The sequence below is a fragment of the Cornus florida genome, unplaced genomic scaffold (assembly GCF_030987335.1).
Source record: "Cornus florida cultivar Cherokee Brave unplaced genomic scaffold, ASM3098733v1 CherokeeBrave_3.0.0_Hap2_Chr08, whole genome shotgun sequence".
In the NCBI taxonomy this organism is placed as follows: domain Eukaryota; kingdom Viridiplantae; phylum Streptophyta; class Magnoliopsida; order Cornales; family Cornaceae; genus Cornus; species Cornus florida.
This window is the reverse complement of record NW_026775578.1, coordinates 97,399,545-97,420,199: the sequence shown is the minus strand read 5'-3', so window position 1 is coordinate 97,420,199 and position 20,655 is coordinate 97,399,545. Positions and strand designations below refer to the sequence as shown.

The following is a 20,655-nucleotide window of genomic DNA, read 5'->3' as shown; positions in this document are numbered from 1 at the left end:
TTCATATAACATATATTTAAATGTTATTTGAAAAAAAAGATGATGTATCTTCTTACTCCATGGAGGGTGATGACGAGCAAGAAAGGCATAAGTTTAAGAGTAAGAATGAAAAGCTCGGGCCAGCAATACAAAAGGAAAGCAAACCCTATGGCTATGTTTGGTATGGTGGGAAAGAAAAGAAATGATAACATTAGTTATGAGGGAAAGGGAAGAGAAGGAACGAAAATGATAATTTTAACCCCTATCTTGTTTGATTAATTAATGAAAGAAAATAAAGGAAATGATAATAGTCATGTTTGAGAAAAAAAAAGGAAAGGAAACTATTTTAATAAATTTACTTACCTTTTTTATCTTTTAAAAGATAAATTTATAGATTTAACTTTGTAATATAAAAATAAATAATAATTTGATAAAAAAATTATTGTTCTTTTGAATTGATGTTATACCTTTTAACTTATATGCTAGATAAACAAAAGAATGTATATTAGATAGGCAAAATAAATGTTACTATTTTAATACAAATGAGTTAAATTAAAAGTTACCAATAAAAGATGAACAAAAAAGATGGACCAGAGAACTGCATAATATTTATGTGACAAATGCATCAAAAATATAAAACAATTAATTCAGTGGTAAATTATATAAACCTCACAAATAGAATGCAGAAACAATTATTTCAGTGGTAAATTATATAAACCTCACAAAATAGAATGCAGAAACAATTATTTATGGGGCCTCAAAATTTATAGGCCCATGGATGATGGGCCACCAGAAAAAAATATTTATGGGGCCTAAAAATTTATCGGCCCATGGATGGTGGGCCACCAGAAAAAAAATATTTATGGGGCCTAAAAATTTATCGGCCCATGGATGATGGGCCACCAGAAAAAATATATTTTTAGGGCAAATAATTTCAGCCTCCCCAATCGGCTCCCTCTATCTCTATTCTCGTTCTCAACTCTGAACTTCTCTCTCTCTCTCTCTCTGGCTCTCTGCAACTGCAAACTACAAAATCTACAAGAATCAGAAGTTCAAAACCCATATATTTCAGTTTATCTATCTGTCTGCAAGAATCAAAAGTTCAAAACCTATTGCTTATATCAAAAGTTCAAAACCCATATCGGCATATCAATTCAGATTGTTCAAAAAATCAAAACCCATATCTTTCAGTTTCCATCGCCCGCTGTTCCAGTTCGGGTTCGCCGTTCGCAAGCTTTAGCCGCTGTCTCTCAACTCTCAAGCTTGCCCCCCTCTCTCTCTGCAACTGCTAACTTGTATGAATGGGTTTTGCCGCTAACGGCAGAAATTTCAAATTTCAAGTTCTGCTGCTAACGGCAGAAATTTCAAATTTCAAGTTCTCTCTTCCTCTCTTCTCTCTTTCTACCAATTCTTTCCCTTCATCACCAGACCAACCAAGACCCGTATCCACAAACCACTTCCATCTCTTTCTCTCTCATCTATTCTCTCTCCTCTCTTTCTTTTTCTCATTCTCTCTCTAATACTGTATCTCTCTCACCGGGAAAGAAGCAAGAAGTGGGTCTGTTCTTAAGCTAGGTCACCGACGGCAATGGCTTCGATTTGGGTGGAGGGTTGGTAGGCAACGATGTTGTCTTGGACCCATTTGTGGGTGAATGACTGGTCGGCGGCGGCGGAGGAGAGGTTCTCGTTGGGGAGTGCGACGGTGACGGTGAGACCCAATACCACCGCTGCCGCAGATGATGGAGAAGTCAGGTAGATCGATCAATCAAACGGAGCTCTGGGTGTGTGGCCGGCGGTAGGTGGTGAGCACCGGATGAAGAACTGGCTGCCCTAGAAATGTAAGGGTTTCTTCCCCTCTTTAGGCTGTAATTAGATATCACTTATGTATAGCCTATATACTGCCTCTGCTTCTGCATCTGATTTCTTTACCAAGTTTTCAATGAAAAATAAATGCGTATACCCATTTCCAATAAAGCACCAAATCAAATAAAAGGCTAGGCAAGAACATCACAGAGAAGAACATAAAATAACTGTAGACGCAATTCATGGGAAGATGGAATGCAAATCCTGCAATTGAACCCCCAGTAGCTGAATTCACTCCCATAGCACTGCATCCAAATTCCCATAACAAAGGTGTCAAATAGATGTGAGAGACAGCTCACTTTTCTGCAGATTCCCATAATTAGGAATTGCAGACTGAAGAACAAGAGCAGTAGTCATAGAGGCTCTAGTCCTGCAATACCTCCACACGTTCTTATGCCACACAACACCATCAGAGGAAAGCCTGCACTTGTTCCAAACTGACTTGACAATTAATTTTCAACTCCCGAATCCCTCCACTTGCTCCTTGGTACCTGAAAATGATAGGATGAGCTAGCAGCCCAGTAGGAAAAACCATATCAAGAGTCTCCAAGAGGTTTAACACACATGAGAATAAGCTTTACAGAGAATATGTAAAAACATATATAAATATAGAAGATAAATGTTGAAAAATATTGAGACAAAAAGCTCATGAACAAAGCGGAGGATGAAGATGATTTCAATATAGATCAATATCAGTTTGGCCAAAACATATGTAACAATAAAAACAGATTGTGTCATGGCTCAACCAAGGAATTTAGGAATAAAACCACTCCAAGCAACTCAAGCTATAGAGAACCCTACCCATGAATGACAACATGAAGATGGAGATGAGATGGTGATGAATTCTACAATTCAGCCCCTATTCCTCTCCTTCCTTTCCTTCTTCTCTCTCACACTAAACCCTCACTGCTGGAGCTCTCTGGCTCCCTCTCTACTGTTTTCTTTTCTTTGTCTTGGTTCAAGTGTGCATGTAATAGAAGAGAAGGCAGCAACAGGTGTAACCGCTGGGAACAAAACGTGTCATAAACTGGTGTGATGAGGTTATAGGAAGCTGCCACTTGGATTCCAAAACTGTCCATCACTAAAAAGTTAATCACACTAATGCCCCAATAAAATCAATTAACTCCTTAAGCTCGATTAAGAATCACTAAGCTCGATTAAGAATCACTAAGCACGATTAAGAGTCACTAAACACAATTAAAAGGCCTAATAAAATCTTAGGATATCACATATATACTAATAAAGACGTTGTTGCTACTCCAACAATCCGGAAATAAATTGTTCTGGGTTGCTTTGGTAGGTTTTCTGAACAACTGGAATAATTTTTTGAAGTTAATGGCATAATGAAAGAATTTTTGTTTCCATGGTCTGGCACAATGCAATTTGTCCTAGTGAACATATTGAATTTGAATATTTCTGTATTGTTCGGTAGTTGAGTGACCAATGGGAAGTGTATCGATAATTGAGTGCAAACGGTTACCTACTCCGCCATTTTTTTGTGGTCTTGCCAAAGGACAGGAGCACAATTTCAAATGATGAATTCTGCAGGCCAATATCTCCGGTGGACACTGAAATAGTACGTCACCTATGTAAGGGTGTTAAGGGTGGATTTGATGAAGAAATGTTCGGGTCTCACCTTGGTTTTGGCTGTCTCAGAGATTATTTGGACTTTGAGCTTCAGAAGCGGTATAAAGAAGCTGCAACAGCAACTCTGGCTTTGCTTGAACAACATTGCAACAAAGTCACTGTTGAACTAGCCAGAATGGACTTTAAAATAGAGGCCAATTCTGATGTTGCATATCTTCGAAGATCTGCAATGCTGCATGCTGCTTCTATCTGCAAATATGTGGTGGGTAATAGTAGGCAATTTACTATTTTAATTATGAGCCTCATAAATATACCTAACTTTGCTGTTTAAGGGGATAGATAATATTGAGTTGTTGAACTCCAAACTCTCTTGTAAAACATGTCATTTTGAGAGTGTAAATCAATAAAACACATGGTTGATCTAGAAAGCAAGTCTAAGAACACATATTCAAGTCTAGGGATAGCCACTTTCTGCAATTAATGCCAAATGTTTTGCCTTTGCTTTTTCTGATTACTGAAGAGGTGAGACCAGTCTACCCTTCACAGCATCATACATTATTAGGGTGCACTGGATAATTTTTTTTTTTGAGCTATTACTTTTTCTGATTACTGAAGGGAACATTGATTGACAGAGCAGCAGATCCTTCCCCTGAGCAATGGGGAAGACAACAGAAGAGGAGCAGTCGGAGAGTGGGATTGGAAGCTGGCCTGGCGTTACAACAGATATTAAATCTCCCACCACCTTCGACTCTACGAGGAAGGTGCTTTTTGAAAGTGTGATTCTTTTATTTTCGTTACGGCACATCCTCTAAGGGATGTCCTCTAGTATAAAGATTTTTTGTAAAAGCAATCATGAAGTTCTGTTTATCCACCCTATTTTGATTTGGTTTTGCCGATTGAATACAATCAAATACAATCGAGCGGAATCCGATTTGAATGCAACAAATTGGAGATCAGAGCATTTTTTTATTTTGATAAATTGTGACAGATGGCAAATATGTTACTTGCCCATGCTGGTCGAGGTGGAGGGAGAGGAGTTTCTGAAGCAGCTGCAGAGATTGCAGATGCTTTTGCACGACCATGGCTTGCTCCCCTTCTTGACAGTTTATGTGATCGGCTAGATTTTATATTGGGGAACCTCTTTGATCTAGGTGTTGAGAGAAATCACCACTGCGGCTCAGACTGTTAGTATTCCTTGTATGCTTTTACTCTTAATTGACACTATGCTTCCCCTTGGATTAGAAAGTCTTAAATAATAACATTAGACTACATAAGATTTTCCTTTAGCATGGTATTCACTGGATATAGAAATATTATTACTAACAAAAAATGTTTTTTACTGTTAGTTCCCTTGTAATAATTTTTTTTGCTAACAGATTAACATTCATCAATTTTCAACTAACTTAAGTAATTCTTAGTCACTTATGTTTTTAATGACAATTGCTCCTTCATGAGTATCAGTTACTGCCGGTTTAACAATATTTTCTATAAAGGCTTTTTGAGTTGTAGTAAGTCTTATATTGTCACGGTGTTGCATGTTGTAGCGAAGCAAAAACTTTAACAGGTGCTTTTCTTTCTTATGGTCTCCATGTCTCAAGATCCCAAGATAGATTTATAGTAATAATATATATTTGTTATGGGGAATCGAGACATGAGCAAAGCAATACAAAGAAGAAAAAACATACCCCTATTAAATTTATCTTTTTTAATGTTTTCTTTCTTTTGATTTTTGGTTGTATTCAGCAAATTGCACCTTTTTACTCAAAACTAGTTAAAATATTTGCTGTCAATAAATATTAAAGTTATATATTTTTCCACAGATGGAAGAAATAATGGAGATATTGATGGGTATGTGGGTTTCCATGCTGCTTTATGACGCTCTTGACTGTTCTATATAGAGGAACTTGCGAAACACTGCAAGCAGCTAGTTCGGCACCATCTTGATTCAGTTACTAGCCTATAGTCTCAGGAGTGCTATGATATTGACTTAAAGGGGAGCTTCAGCTCAGGTGCAAACTCTTTTTACAGATTTAACCAGGAATCCGCTGCTGCTTTATATCTCGAGCTATCTGATAGGGGGCCAGCTTTGCGTGATGAAACTAAGAGAGACCAAGGGAATATACCTCCAGAAAAGAATGCACAGCAGGCCACTCCAGGAAAAGGTGCTGAAGCCAGAGATGCTCTGCATGAAAGCCATATGATTGTGCTTAGACCCCATCACCTTTATCAGCCATGTGATGTGGTTAAGAAGGAACTTGGAGACTGCCTTGAGATTGGAGCAAGGAAATGGCACACAAGAATATTAGGCAATAGCAGAAATCCAGATCTTCTGAGAGACCAAAATGGTGGTGGCTTTCTATTTGCAAGTGGAGAAAATGGTTCAAGATTAGGCACGGCATAATTAGAGATTTGTTCATCAGCTGTACAACATTTTGCAGGGATATGTGAAATTCTTGTTTAGCAAACTGTGTCTTGAACCTTGAACTCGGCTCCTTAACCCCTTGGTAAGCTTTTAAGATTCTTTTTCTCTCAAACTTATTTGCCTCCACATGAATATGCATATCTAGGGCGGATTGCTTGGTGCAATAGTAATGCCTTTTACGAGTATGCATATCCTCAATTAAAACCTGAAAGCAGAATACATTGTAAGATAGTAATAATTATTGTAGAATCCACCTTAGTGGCTTTTGTACAGCATCGTTGATTACTAATGGCATTTTCCCAAGGAGGAACATGTTCTGTTCACTTCTGTCTCTTTCCAGAATATAAGGTGCAGATGGCAATTACCGTCATGCTATTCCAGTTTTCTCATAAATTTTACTCATCATTCCCCTACTGTTTTGGGCTTTTTAGAACTCGATGGTTTTGGTTTGGTTTGTCTGACCAAGCTATATTACAGTTATTACTGTACATTTATTAAAATGCTACAGGCAACCTTCTTTTTTGTTTTAAAATGTTTGACCTCTATCATTTTAATAACACATCACAGACCAATTAAATATGAATTTATGCTTGCTCATTACTAGGATTATGGTCAACAGAACAACAGTTATTGTTGCCCATCGTTTGAGCATGGTGAGGAATGCCTGTATGATTGCCGTGATTCATCAAGGAAAATTGGTAGAAAAAGATATCTTAGATTGTGCTTTGCTAATTATTATGTAACTCAATCACATACGCAGAAAATCTAAAGTTACTACTCATGTCATAACTAGTGATACTATTTTTAACTGGCTTGTAGTTTTTCTTATTCATACTGTGTGATATTTCTATGTTTTGAGAAAATTCCCAATAAAATCCCAGTTCTTTTTAGTTACAATGGAAGGTGTGCTTCTTTCTACTATAGTATACATTGCTTTCCCACAAGTAATTTTATTAAAAAAAATGTATATATGTTCTAATGAAATTTTCCAGGAAATTACAAAATTTTGGTAATTTCCGCATTTTAATTACTTTTTTAACTGTTTTTCACCATAGTTCTCATAGATCAGAGGGAAATGTATGTCAATTAGTGTCATATTTGTTAGTTGAACAGGCTCACATTTGGAACTACTCAAGGATCACCCTCAGCTCATACGATTGCTAGAAGTGAAAAAAGATCCACTACTACAAGGTGCAGTTGAGCAAGACAAAGTCAAAAATCAATACGGAATCTGGTTGACAGTCAAGTCAATGAATGTCTTTCCTGCGTTCCACAAGTTGGGGATCATCTGGATCAGGAAACACCATCACCACTCACTCTCTGTCCCATTTTCGTCCACTAGCACCAGCAGGAGCGAATGTTCCTGAAACTGCATTAACAGAACCCGGTGGAACCTATAAAAACTGTCAGAAAAGTGTCGAGAAGTTCCACTGACGCCTTGCCTATCTCAACAAACCAGAGGTTCTGGTTCTGATGGCAGGAGCCTTATCTGCAATTATTAATGGCGTGATTACGTTACTGGATTAGTTGGTATGGTTTCTCATTTCTTTTACAACTTCCCTTCCAATTGGATTTTTAATGCCCATATCTCAAATGAATGTCTAATTGGTTTTACTTCTTATTTCTATTTTGGTTGTATCTGCTTTGTATTTTTCTTCAGACTGTCGCTTCCATTTCTCACAAGGCAGAGAACGGGTTGGCTGGGCGCTTCTATATGTCATAGAATTTTTGTTTTCGAAGGTAAATCATATGAAACTATTTTTTTCCTCTTATTTTTGTAAGTCTTTTATGATTAGCCACATTGGGATGCATATTTGTGAATCCAGTTCAGTTTTTCTTACTACTGTTATATGCTTGAATAGTTATCTTTTTCAATTTGTCTATGTTTCGTGTTACTCTGAAGAGCTTAAAAAGGGAAGGATAAAAAAGATATGAGGGAATTGTAAGATGTGAAAAATTAAAATTCGGATGAGATGTAAAAGAAGAAAAAAAAGAGCTAAAATGAAGTTAAAGTTTTTTGTTTTTTTTTTTTTACATTTTGTGTAGCTTCTAATGAAGTTATAGTGTTCTGATGCCACATGAAGGAGAACACTTTCACCTTATGCTTGAGTTTATCATATTGGAAACAAATCAGATATTTACAACCTTTTGCTGCAATGTGGATATTTCAGGTCTTCAGGGCAGGCATCTTACTTCACGAGTGAATTTGGCGCTGATCAAGTTGTTGCATTCCAGATGTTTGATACTGTATATAGGAAGCCAGAGATAGATGCATATGACATGAAGAGAAAATTATTGGATGACATTAGTGTGGACACAGAGCGAAGATATGTCCATTTTAGTTATCCAGCCGTACCAGATGAGCAAATATTCAGTTCATTCTCTGCTTACATCCCTAGTGGCACAACTGCAGCTTTGGTTGGACATAGTGGAATCGTGATGTCAATAGTGATCCTTCTTATTTATAGATTTTATGATCCACAAACTGGTGAAGTAGTTATTGATTGAATTAATCTAAAAGTGTTCCAGCTTAAATGGATTTGGGAGAAAATTGGTTTCGTCAGCCAAGAACCTGTGTTGTTCGCATCCATGATCGAGGATAATATTGTGTATGGAAGGATGGGGAAATAATTGAGGAGCTTAGAGCTGCATCTGAACTTGCAAATGCGCCAAATTCGTTGATAAGCTTCCACAGGTTCTTTCTTTTTCCATTTTGTTATGCTTTCATCATTCCTCACTTACATGAACATGAAAATTTTAATTTGCTTTTGAATTTTAAATTTTAAATTTTAATTTAGGGACTATTCACCATGGTGGGTGAGCATGGAATTTAGCTGTCTTTTTGACAGGGACAATAATTCTACTTCTAGATGAAGCATCAAGTGTATTTGATGGTGAATCCGAGAGGATTGTGCAAGAAGCATTATATAGGATTATGGTCAACAGAACAGCAGTTATTGTTGCCCATCGTTTGAGCACAGTGAGGAATGCCGATATGATTGCGTGATTGATCAAGGTGGTGAAAAAGGTATCTTAGATTGTGCTTTGCTACTTATCATGTAACTATATCCATATACAGAAAATGTAAAGGTTACTTCTCATTCCTTAACTGTTGATATGATTTTTAGCTGGCTTGTAGTTTTCTTCTTCATACTGTGAGATATTTCCATGTTTGAGAAAATTCCCAATTAAGTCCAAGTTCCTATTAGTTACAATGGAAGATGTGCTTCTTTCTACAATAGAATACATTGCTTTCCTACAAGCAATTTTTTATAAACAAAAAAGAAATTGTAAATACATTCTAATGAATTTTTCCAGGAAAATACAAAATTTTTAAAATTTCCTCATTTTGTTCCTAAATCGCAACATCTTGTTTTACTGTTTTTCAACTTAGTTCTCATAGATCAGAGGGAAATGTATGTCAGTTGGTGTCATATTTGTCAATTGAACAGGCTCACATTTGGAACTGTGTAAGAATCACTCTTAGCTGATACAATTGCTAGAAGTGAACAAAGATTTACAACTACAAGGTGCAGTTGAGCAAGAAAAAGTCACAAATTAATACAGAATCTGGTTGACAGTCAATTCAACGAAAATCTTTCCTGCGTTCCACAAGTTTGGGGATCATATGGATCAGGAAACAACAACCACCGCTCACTCTCTGTCCCATTTGGTCCACTACCACCACCAGGAGCGAGTGTTCCTGATACTGCATTAACAGAATCCGGTGGCACCTATAAAAACTGGCAGAAAAGTGTTGACAAGTTCCACTGCCGCCTTGCCTATCTCAACAAACCAGAGGTTCTGGTTCTGATAGCATGAGCCGTTTCTGCAATTATTAATGGTGTGATAACGTTACTGGATTAGCTGGTATTATTTCTCATTTCTTTTACTACTTCCATTCCAATTGGATTTTTAATGCCCTTATCTCAAATGAATGTCTAATTGGTTTTACTTTTTATTTCTATTTTGGTTGTATCTGCTTTGTATTTTTCTTTAGATTGCCGCTTCCATTTCTCACAAGGCAGAGATTGGGTTGGCTGGGCGCTTCTATATGTTATAGAAGTTTTGTTTTCGAAGGTAAATAATATGAAACTATTTTTTTTCCTTATTTTTTAAAATCTTTATGATTAGCCACATTGGGATGCATATTTGTGAATTCAGTTCAGTTTTTCTTACTACTGTTATATGCTTGAATATTTATCTTTTTCAATTTGTTAATGTTTCATGTTACTCCGAAAAGCTCAAAAAGGTAGGAGAAAAAAGATATGAGAGAATTGTAAGATTTGAAAAATTAAATTCGGATGAAATGTAATATTTATCTTTTTTTAACGTTTTGTGTAGTGTCGCATGAAGTTTTAGTGTTTTAGTGCCACGTGAAGGAGAACACTTTCACCTTATGCTTGAGTTTACAACCTTTTGCTGCAATGTGGATATTTCAGGTCTTCAGGGCTGGCATCTCACTTCATGAGTGCATTTGGTGCTGGTCAAGCTGTTGTTGGATGACATTAGTGTGGATGCAGAGCGAAGATATGTCCATTTTAGTTATCCAGTCATACCAGATGAGCATATTCAGTTCATTCTTTCTTTCCATCCCTAGTGGCACAACTGCAGCTTTGGTCGGACATAGTGGAAGCGTGAAGTCAACAGTGATCCGTCTTATTTATAGATTTTATGATCCACAAACTGGTGAAGTACTCATTGTTTGAATTAATCTAAAAGTGTTCCAGCTTAAATGGAGTTGGGAGAAACTTGGTTTCTTAGCCAAGAACTCGTGTTGTTCTCATCCAGGATTGAGGATAATATCGTGTATGGAAGGACGGGGCAATAATTGAGGAGATTAGAGCTGCAGCTGAGCTCGCAAATGCTGCCAAATTCGTTGATAAGCTACCACAGGTTCTTGCTTTTTGTCCATTTTGTTATGCTTTCTTCATTCCTCTTCACTTACATGAACATGCAATTATTTAATTTGCCTTTGAATTTTAAATTTTAATTTAGGGACTATTCACCATGGTGGGTGAGCACGGAATTCAATTGTCTGTTTGACAGGAGCAACGAGTTGCCATAGCCAACAATTTTGAAAGCCCGCGAATTCTACTTCTCGACGAAGCACCAAGTGTACTTGATGGTGAATCCGAGAGGGTTGTGCAAGAAACATTTTATAGGATTATGGTCAACAGAACAACAGTTATTGTTGCCCATCATTTGAGCACAGTGAGGAATGCCGATATGATTGCTGTGATTCATCAAGGTGGTTGAAAAAGGTATCTTAGATTTTGCTTTGCTAATTGACATGTAATTATATCAATATACTGAAAATCTAAAGGTTATTTCTCATTCCTTAACTGGTGATATGATTTTTAATTGGCTTGTAGTTTTCTTCTTCATAGATATTTCCATGTTTTGAGAAAATTCCCAATTAAATGCAAGTTCCTATTAGTTACAATGGAAAATATGCTTCTTTCTACTATAGTATACATTGCTTTCCCAAAGGTAATTTCTTTTAAAGAAAAAAAATTGTAAATATGTTCTAATGAAATTTTCCTGGAAATTACAATTTTTTTAAAATTTCTTCGTTTTGTTCCTAAATCTCAACTTATTTTTTTACTAGTTTTCAACATAGTTCTCATAGATCAGGGGGAAATGTATGTCAATTAGTGTTATTTTGTTAATTGAACAGGCTCACATTTGGAACTAATCAAGGATCACTCCCAGCTCATAGGATTGCTAGAAGTGAACAAAGATTCACAACTACAAGGTGCAATTGCAAGACAAAGTCAGAAATTAATACGGAATCTGGTTGACAGTCAAGTCAATGAATGTCTTTTCTGCATTCCGCAAGTTTGGGGATCATCTGGATCAGGAAACAACAATCACTGCTCATTCTCTGTCCCATTTGGTCCACTAGCACCAGCAGGAGCGAGTGTTCCTGAAACTGCATTAACAGACTAGTGGCACCTATAAAAACTGTCAGAAAAGTGTCAAGAAGTTCCCCTGCCGCCTTGCCTATCTCAACAAACCAGAGGTTCTGGTTCTGATAGCAGGAGCCGTATCTGCAATGATTATTGGTGTGATTACGTTACTGGATTAGCTGGTATGGTTTCTCATTTCTTTTACAACTTCCATCCCAATTGGAATTTTAATGCCCTATCTCAAATGAATGTCTAATTGGTCTTACTTTTTATTTCTATTTTGGTTGTATCTGCTTTTTATTTTTCTTTAGATTGTCTCTTCCTTTTCTCACAAGGCAGAGACTGGGTTGGCTAGGCGCTTCTATATGTTATGGAAGTTCTGTTTTTGAATGTAAATCAGATGAAACTATTTTTTTTTGCTTATTTTTTTTAATCTTTTATGATTAGCCACATTGGGATGCATATTTGTGAATCCAGTTCAGTTTTTCTTACTACTTGTATATGCTTGAATTTTTATCTTTTTGAATTTGTCTATGTTTTACTCCGAATAGCTCGAAAAGGGAGGGAAAAAAAAATTATGAGCTAACTCACATAATTCTTCTAAATGGGTGACGCTCTCATGCTCCCACAGCCGCTCTGTGTGACTTAGGTTATGAGAGAATTGTATGATGTGAAAATTAAAATTCCTATGAGATGTAAAAGAAAAAAAGAGCTATGATGAAGTTATAGTTTTTGTTTTTTTTACCTTTTTTGTAGCTTCTAATGAAGTTATAGTGTTTTAGTACCAACGTTTTCACCTTATGCTTGAATTTGTCAGATTGGAAGCAATTCATATATTTACAACCTTTTCCTGCAATGTGACATTTCAGGTCTTCAGGGCAGGGATCTCTCTTCATGAATTTATTTGGTGCTGGTCAAGCTGCTACATTCCAGATGGTTGAGACTATATATGGGAAGCCAGAGATAGATGCATATGACATGAAGGAAATTTATTGGATGACGTAAGTCTGGAGGCAGAGTGAAGATATGTCCATTTTAGTTATCTAGCCATACCAGATGAGCAAATATTCAGTGCACTCTCTCTTTCCATCCCTAGTGGCATAACTGCAGCTTTGATTGGACATAGTGGAAGCGTGAAGTCAACAGTGATCTGTCTGATCTATAGATTTTATGATCCACAATCTGGTGTACTTACTGATGGAATTAATCTAAAAGTGTTCCAGCTTAAATGGATTTGGGAGAGAATTGGTCTCGTCAGTCAGGAACCCGTGTTGTTCGCTTCCAGGGGTGAGGATAATATTTTGTAAGGGAAGCCTACCTGATGTTGGTTGGAAAATGGTGTTCCCATTGGATCCACCACTTACTAAGGTGCTCTTGATAGGAGAACAACTAGGATGCATAGATGAGTTTCTGACAATTGTATCAATGCTTTCGGTGCCATCAGTGTTCTTTAGACCCAAGGACATGGCGGAGGATAGTGATGCTTCTTTGTTTCAGAATCTGACCACCTCACACTACTAAATGTTTACCAGCAATGGAACCTAATCAATACCGGGGTGATTGGTGCAATAGTCACTTTTTACATGTAAAAGGGTTTGGGAAAGCAAGAAGGGTGAGATCCCAGTTACTCAATATTCTGAAAACACTGAAATCCCACTCAAATCCTGTGGACTAGTTTGGGATATTGTGAGGAAGTTTATCTGTTCTGAATAATTTCACAATTCAGCAAGGCTTAAAGGTGTTGGGAGTGTATGTTAATTTGCGGAATGGGATGCCTTGCTACTTGCACTTAAGCAGTGCTCTGTATGGTTTTGGTGACACCCCAGATTATGTGGTTGGTCACGGGTCGATCTTGACGAGAAAGGAGTACATGCAGTGCGCAACATTTGTAGAGCCCTAGTGGTTGGCTGAATTGGGCCCCATGTTCTTTTTGGTGAAGGACTCGAATACATCAATGTTGGAGCACAAAATGAAGCAGAACTACTGAACGGGGGATTTAATACAGAAAACCCTGCAATAAAACCAAGCAAGGTTTTGGGGCTACCGACTTAATTAAGATCACTTCTCCTACAGTTTCTGAAGCAGATACACTTAGCCCTTCAAATGTTCCTTCTTCTTTTGGCCTAGACTATTATGTCTTCCTTGGACATGTCTAAGAGTTCCTTCAAATCAGGTATGCCCTTTCTGGTTACATGTGAGCATGGTTTTCATGGTTCAATTTCTGGTGCCCTTCAACGTTAAATTGTTTTTTTTTCCTTCTACATGAGCTCAAAATTATGTTTTTATTTCTAAATAAACTATGGAACTCCTTTCTCGAAAAAGATAAATTTTGTAATTGGTTGGTGACAAAGTGAGATTCACTGCTTTTGCTTCTGGCAGCTTATATTCAACATTATCTACTTCAAAGTATAATTTATAATTGTCTTGTGCTGTCAAGACTACCTTTTATGTTATCATTTCTTTTAATTTGGGGATGACTTGTATTTTAATCTCTCAGCACTTCATCCCTTTATGCTTGTTATTTATTTATTTATTTATTGGTATTGTTTTTGCATTTCCTTTTAGGGTATGCTTTGTGTTTCTTTCCTTTGTTTTTCATCTAATAAGTTAAATCACGTGGTCTGTATTAGTTTCGAAACTTTCTATTGCCTTTGCTCTTGGAGCTTTCAAATTTGATTCATAGGTTCATTAACTAATCTCTGTGTTCATTCATCATTCACCAAGGTTAACACTTCTAAATGTCAACGTAACTTCATTCAGGTGATATCATATATATGGAATAATCTTCTACTGTGGGAAATGTATACTTGGTATGTTCTGTTGTGCTGGATATTTTTTGGGATGTGTTGCATTCTTTGTCAGCGCATTTTCCATCTTCCTTTCTTTTGTTTGAAGGAGGTTGTACCTCCTTTTTCTCTTGTACTTATTATTTGAATTTTAATGAAACCAACACATTTAGGAAAAAAATGTTTACTTGGTATGAGCCTGTGGCCTGTACAACATGTCTATTTCTTTCTATTCTTTGTATTGACATTTTCATAACGATTGGCTATGTAATTTTTTATTTTTTTGTCTACATGTATGTGGCAAGCATTACTTGTGTGGAATGTCGTATGTGTATCTATTGTACCTCTCTCTCTTGTGACAATTTAAATTTTACTATGGTAAATGCCTCAGTTTCTGTCTGCATATCTATGTCAATTTTTAGGGGACCAACTTTTGAGATTGGAGGGAAGGTCTTATTACCTTTGGAAGGAAATCCTCATTGAAAATCAGTGTTAGATTTGATAAGCCCATAGATGATGGAATTGACATATGGGGTCCTATTGAGGCGGGTCATTATTCTTCCGTAAGGAGAGGCCCTAATTTGTTATTATTTTCCACATGCTCACGGCTTTATAAATTTTGTTATGTCTTCACTATTGCCAAGTCCCATTCTGCCACTCTCACTCCTAATCCCTCTAGTTTGTGATCTTTGCTTGGAAGCCGCTGGCATGGAAGATCTGGATAAGTTACTCATCAACATGTTATTTGAGGTAGGCCTTATAGTCTATTCAAGTCATTTGGTTTCTTATGTCTCAGATTTGTGGTTTATCATCGGTTCATTAAATACCTTTTAAGTTCCACTATTATATTATATATATATATATATATATTTTTACGTCGTTTTTTTTTTTTTAAGTTTGTTGGTTCAGTAATTTCTGCATCAAAGTTTTGGATGCTTTTGAGCTGTGATTTATGGGTAGTACCTTTTGCAGACAATGCAGAATATATAAAAAAATCCATTTGAGGTAGAATTGCATTTGCATTTGCATTTACCATTCCATTTGTGATTGTTTCTTATAAGTTGTCTGTTATTTGTGTGGTGTTGTATTTTGTATGGTTTATCTGCGGCTCCGAAGAAAACTGTTAAGACATCGGATTTCACATTCTCTTCATTTAGTGGTGGCTTGATATCCTGCCACATGAGGATATCAGTGGGAAGATCACACCTGCCCTTTTAAAGGGCATAGAAAGTCATGATTGGAAGGTCTGGCCATTAGCATCTATGATATTCACTTGTAATATAGCATTGTGTGGGTACAGTTTTAATTCTTGGTAACTGACGTTCTTGAACTTGTTGTTTCCTTGTATATCAGATTTGTTTGGAATCTATTGAAGCTGTCAACAAAATCTTGGAAGAGGCCAGTAAGTGCATTTAGCCAACCGGAACTGGTATGCAATTATTTTGCATGATTAGAACTAGCTATACATTTTAAGTTTTAACTGTAACCATACAAGCATCATCCTCATTGTACTTCTTATTTTGTTTGTAATGTTGTCTATCTGTTATTTTTCTGTTGATTGGCAGTGGATTTATTCAGATCACTTAGAAGACGCCTATTCGACATCAATAAAAAATTAGTTATGGCAAGTTTGGCTGCTGTAGGTGCTGCCGCATCTGCAATGGTTAAGTCAAGCAAGGTTTGTTGGCTTTGAACCTGCATTTGCCTCTTTTTACTCTGTTTTTCTTAGATATCTGACATTAATATGTTAAGTGGTTTGCTGCAGGGCATTCTATCAGGCGATTTGAAATGCCTGGGTGACAATAAAAAGAAATTTGACAGAATCTTCTTTGACTACTTTAGATTCTTGGCTTGCTGCTGTACATCTTGACAAAACGGTTACTATCTGTTCATTTATTCTATTTCATTGTACTTTTTGTGCATTATATTAATGCTTGTCCGATATTATGACAATTCTATGTCCATTTTAGGTTGGAATTAATTTTTGGCATGTATTTATTTTTAGTTAAACTGAAGGGTGGTGATATTTGTAGTAATTTTATGTGCTTGTATATTTGTTTAATTGATTTCCTTTGTGTTTCAGGTTATCTTTTAGATGGTGAGTGAGAGATGTTCGAAAAAGAAGTGAGATGAGATGTACAAAAAAAAAAAAAAAAAAAGAAAGAAAGAAAGAAAAAAAAAAAGGATGTCAGATTTGTATGAGAAAAAAAGAGAGAAGTAGGGAAAGAAAATGTGAGAAGAAAGAAAATAGACTATATGAAAAGGAAAAAAAAAAAAGAGAGGGAGAAGTTGCGATAAAAGAGGGAGAATGAGTTGCATGTGAAAAAAAAAAAAAAAGATTTAAAAGGAAAAAAAAAGAAGAGGGAGATTGGGTTAGATGTGAAAAAAAAGAGTAAAAAATGAGGCACTGAAGGCATATAATATTATTCGTTGTGCTGTGGTGAAAATCTACCCACTGTTCGACGATCTTGTCATAATCCTATCAGGTAATTTCTTTCTCTCTTACACTCAAAAAGTTAATGGCTTAAAATGTGTGAGGGTGTACCCTCTATCTCTGATTCTCTTTCTTTCTTAATTTCAGTTTTTCTGCCCTTAGCTAAAATTGGTGTGTAATTTCTTTTGTTTTGTATTCCTCTTAGGTTGTTGTTTCGAGTTTTAGGAAAGCAGAACATGGTTGGGTGCTTCAATGCGATATGGAACTTTCTTTTTGGGTGGTAAATAATATTAATTCAAGTGGTTTTCCTTTCTATACTTGCCCATATTTTTTTGCTTAGCGAATATACGTAGTATTTTCTCTCTTATAATTAATTTTAGTTTTGACAGTTCTGTGGTTTGCTTGAACATGGCAGGGAAGATTGTGAAAATGAATTTAAGGTAGCTTAGCATTTTGTCGATTGGGAACGATTTTTGTTTTTGGGTTTTGTGATATGAGAGTGCAAATATAAGAGATGGGGCTTGACAATGAATACAGTACCATTAGGGGTGATGTGGTCGTGGATCGTGGGTTGTTTGATTTCATGGGAAAGGAGGAGGAGGAGAAGCCTCAAGAGGCGTGAAAATGCTTGTTCCCTAGTATGATAATTTATGCATACTTATCATGTATATTTGTTTAATTTATTTATGAATTTGTGTCTAGAAATACATGCCATAAACTTTGAATTGTTCAATCAAGAGTCAATTAAAAAGATAAAAGTTTGGAAACACAATTTTGAAATTGATTCTTATTAAACATAGAAGTTTGAATAATTTCTAGTAAAAGTTTCGGTTTATTTATTTCTTTATAGTAAGAAACTTGTGAAATTATTCACACACACACTAACTCACATTTATATGATCTTTCTTCAAAGTTGTGAACTTAGACTCAAATAATGAGTAACATCTTAAGGTGATATAAGATGATGGCATTTGAAAAAAAATATGTGAGGTGCAACGCAAAAAGAAAAAAAAGAGAGCGTGTTTTTGCAGTTGAAAAGAAACGAAAAATCTCCAATGAGATGGCTGCAAAAAGTTTCTTATGAAAAAGGCTACCTAGTGAGATCAGACCGAAAGCTTCCTTGACTCGAAAAAAATGGGAATAAGGGAAAATAGCTGGCTACTCATTAGAGTGAAAGCCGTCATAGAAACACAAGAAAAAAACAAGAGAGGTTTCAAAAAGGAAAAGAAAAGAGAGAAAATTCTCCAATGAGATGGCGGCAAAAAGTTTCTTATGAAAAAGGCTACCTAGTGAGATCAGACCGAAAGCTTCCTTGACTCGAAAAAAATGGGAATAAGGGAAAATAGCTGGCTACCCATTAGAGTGAAAGCCGTCATAGAAACACAAAAGAAAAACAAGAGAGGTTTCAAAAAGAAAAAGAAAATAGTGAAAATTCACATGCTTTTTAAATCTTTGAATCTTGTGTGAAATTTATTTTTGTTTTTGAACACAAATTTGAAACTGATTATATTTGTGTTGAGTTTATTTCTAATGCACATATAATGGACTAAGTTGACTACTATTGATTTATAAATGGGCTAGAAATCTTTGAACCTAATTATGAGAATTTTTATGTTTATAAAGATAATAGAATAAAAATTTGTGGCTCCAAATAATGTTCAATTTGATTGATGATTTATTGACACTTCAAAAACCTTGGCATGTTTAGATTTATATATTTATATGTGTCTTTGCATATCATCACAAAACTGAAAAATGACAAAAATATATTTCTTTATAATTTTGTTTATTTGTGTCTTTATTTATTTATTTGATCATATGAGAGATCATGTAGGGCGTATGAGGACTTAAAATTGCAAAAGAAGCAATTTAGGGCATTTTTAGGTACGTCGCTCGAAGCTATAGCAAGGCTCCATCGATTGACCCTTGAAATCAAATCAATCGATGCAAGTGTCACTCAGTTCCAGTGAGTTTGCAACTCGTCTCTGTCTCATTTGGTCTACCAGCATCAGCTGGACCGAGTGGTCCTGAAACTGCATTAAGAGAACCCCGTGGCCACCTATCAAAACTGTCAGAACAGCGTCTAGAAGTTCCACTGCGCCTCTTTGCCTATCTCTACAAACCAGAGGTTCCGGTTCTGATTGCAGGAGCCATATCTGCAATTATTAATGGTGCGATAGCATAACTGCACTAGCTTTGTGATTTCTCATTTCTTTTACAACTTTTATTCCAATTGTATGTGCTTTAAAATTTAGCTAATGTCAATTTATTTATGTTTTGGGTTACTCCTCAGAAGAAGGGAGTTGTGCTTAGAAGGAAAGCATAATATTTGGAACTAGTCAAGGATCCTGATGGAGCATACTCTCAGCTCATATGATTTCTAGAAGTGAGCAAGACAAGTCATAAATTACTATGGAATCTGGTAGACAGTCGAGTCAAAAAATTTCATTCCTGCGTTCCACAAGTTGGGAATCATCTGGAGGAGGAAACAACAATCAGCTCCCACTCTGTCTCACAAGGGAGAGTTTGGCTTGGCTGGGTGCTTTTATATGTTTTAGAAGTTTTGTTTAGGAAGGTAAATCATATGAAACATTGAGGTGCATATTTGTGCATCCAGTTCGGTTGCTCTTACTGCTGTTATTTGCTTGAATGTTTATCTTTTTCAATTTATCTATGTTTCATGTTACTCCGAAGAGCTGAAATGGAGAGGACAAAAAGTTAGTAGAGTAGTAAGGTGTGCAAAGTTAAGAATCGGGATGAGATGTAAAAGAATAAGAAGAGCTAAAATGAAGTTTTGGTTTTTTCCCCATTTTGTTGTGTAGCTTCTAAAGAAGTTATAGTTTTTTCAGTACTACATAAAAGAAAACACTTCACCTTCTGATTGAGCTTGTCAGTCTTGTAGCAAATCATATATTTATAACTTTTTGCTGCAATGTGGATATTTCAGGTCTTTACGGCAGGCATCTCCGATTTTCCTTGCATGAGTGCATTTGCTGCAAGTCAAGCTGCTGCATTACAGATGTTTGAGACTATAAATAAGACTATAGAGATAGATGCATATGACATGAAGGGAAAAGTGTTGGATGACATTAGTCTACTCTAAGCGGAGCTTTTTGAGAGGTTGATGATGTTATCAACCAGATCCAGACAGAGAACTTCACAAATATCTAAACCAGGCAACCGAACTCCCTGCTTCTACTTACGCTGCAACTGGAACATTTGAGGAAGACAAATAAGGCAAGACTCCTGGAAATGAAGAAGAACCTTCGACCTGAGACAATCCAAAGGAGAAATATGGAGCAGAGTGCCTGGAGATATAGAGTTAAGTGATGTCCATTTTTGTTATTCAGCCCGACCAGATGATAGTGCATTCTCTCTTTCCATCCCTAGTTGCACAACTGTAGCTTTGGTTGGACAGAGTGGAAGAGGTAAGTCAACAATGCTCAGGCTGATTCAGAGATTTTATCATCCACAAACTGGTGAAGTACTTATTGATCAAATTAATCTATATGTGTTGCAGCTTAATGGATTAGGGAGAGAATTGGTCTCGTCAGCCAAGAACCCGTGTTGTTTGCATCCAGCATTGAGGATAATTTTGTGTATGGGAAGGATGGGACAACAATTGAGGATATTAGAGCTGCAGCTGAGCTAGTAAATTCTGCCAAATTCATT

At 36.3% G+C, this 20,655-nt stretch overlaps 1 long non-coding RNA gene and 1 pseudogene across 1 annotated transcript; both read left to right on the top strand.

Moving 5' to 3' along the window:
- The first annotated feature begins 940 nt into the window (after window positions 1–940).
- LOC132268299 (dynamin-related protein 5A-like) lies at window positions 941–5,937 on the top strand (annotated as a pseudogene).
- Window positions 5,938–15,657: 9,720 nt separating this feature from the next.
- LOC132268300 (uncharacterized) lies at window positions 15,658–20,639 on the top strand. Its single transcript, XR_009469274.1, has 9 exons — window positions 15,658–15,793; window positions 15,903–15,978; window positions 16,115–16,227; window positions 16,315–16,426; window positions 16,633–17,035; window positions 17,189–19,154; window positions 19,277–19,558; window positions 19,931–20,411; window positions 20,504–20,639. It is a non-coding gene; the product is annotated as an uncharacterized LOC132268300 (long non-coding RNA).
- The last annotated feature ends 16 nt before the right edge of the window (window positions 20,640–20,655 follow it).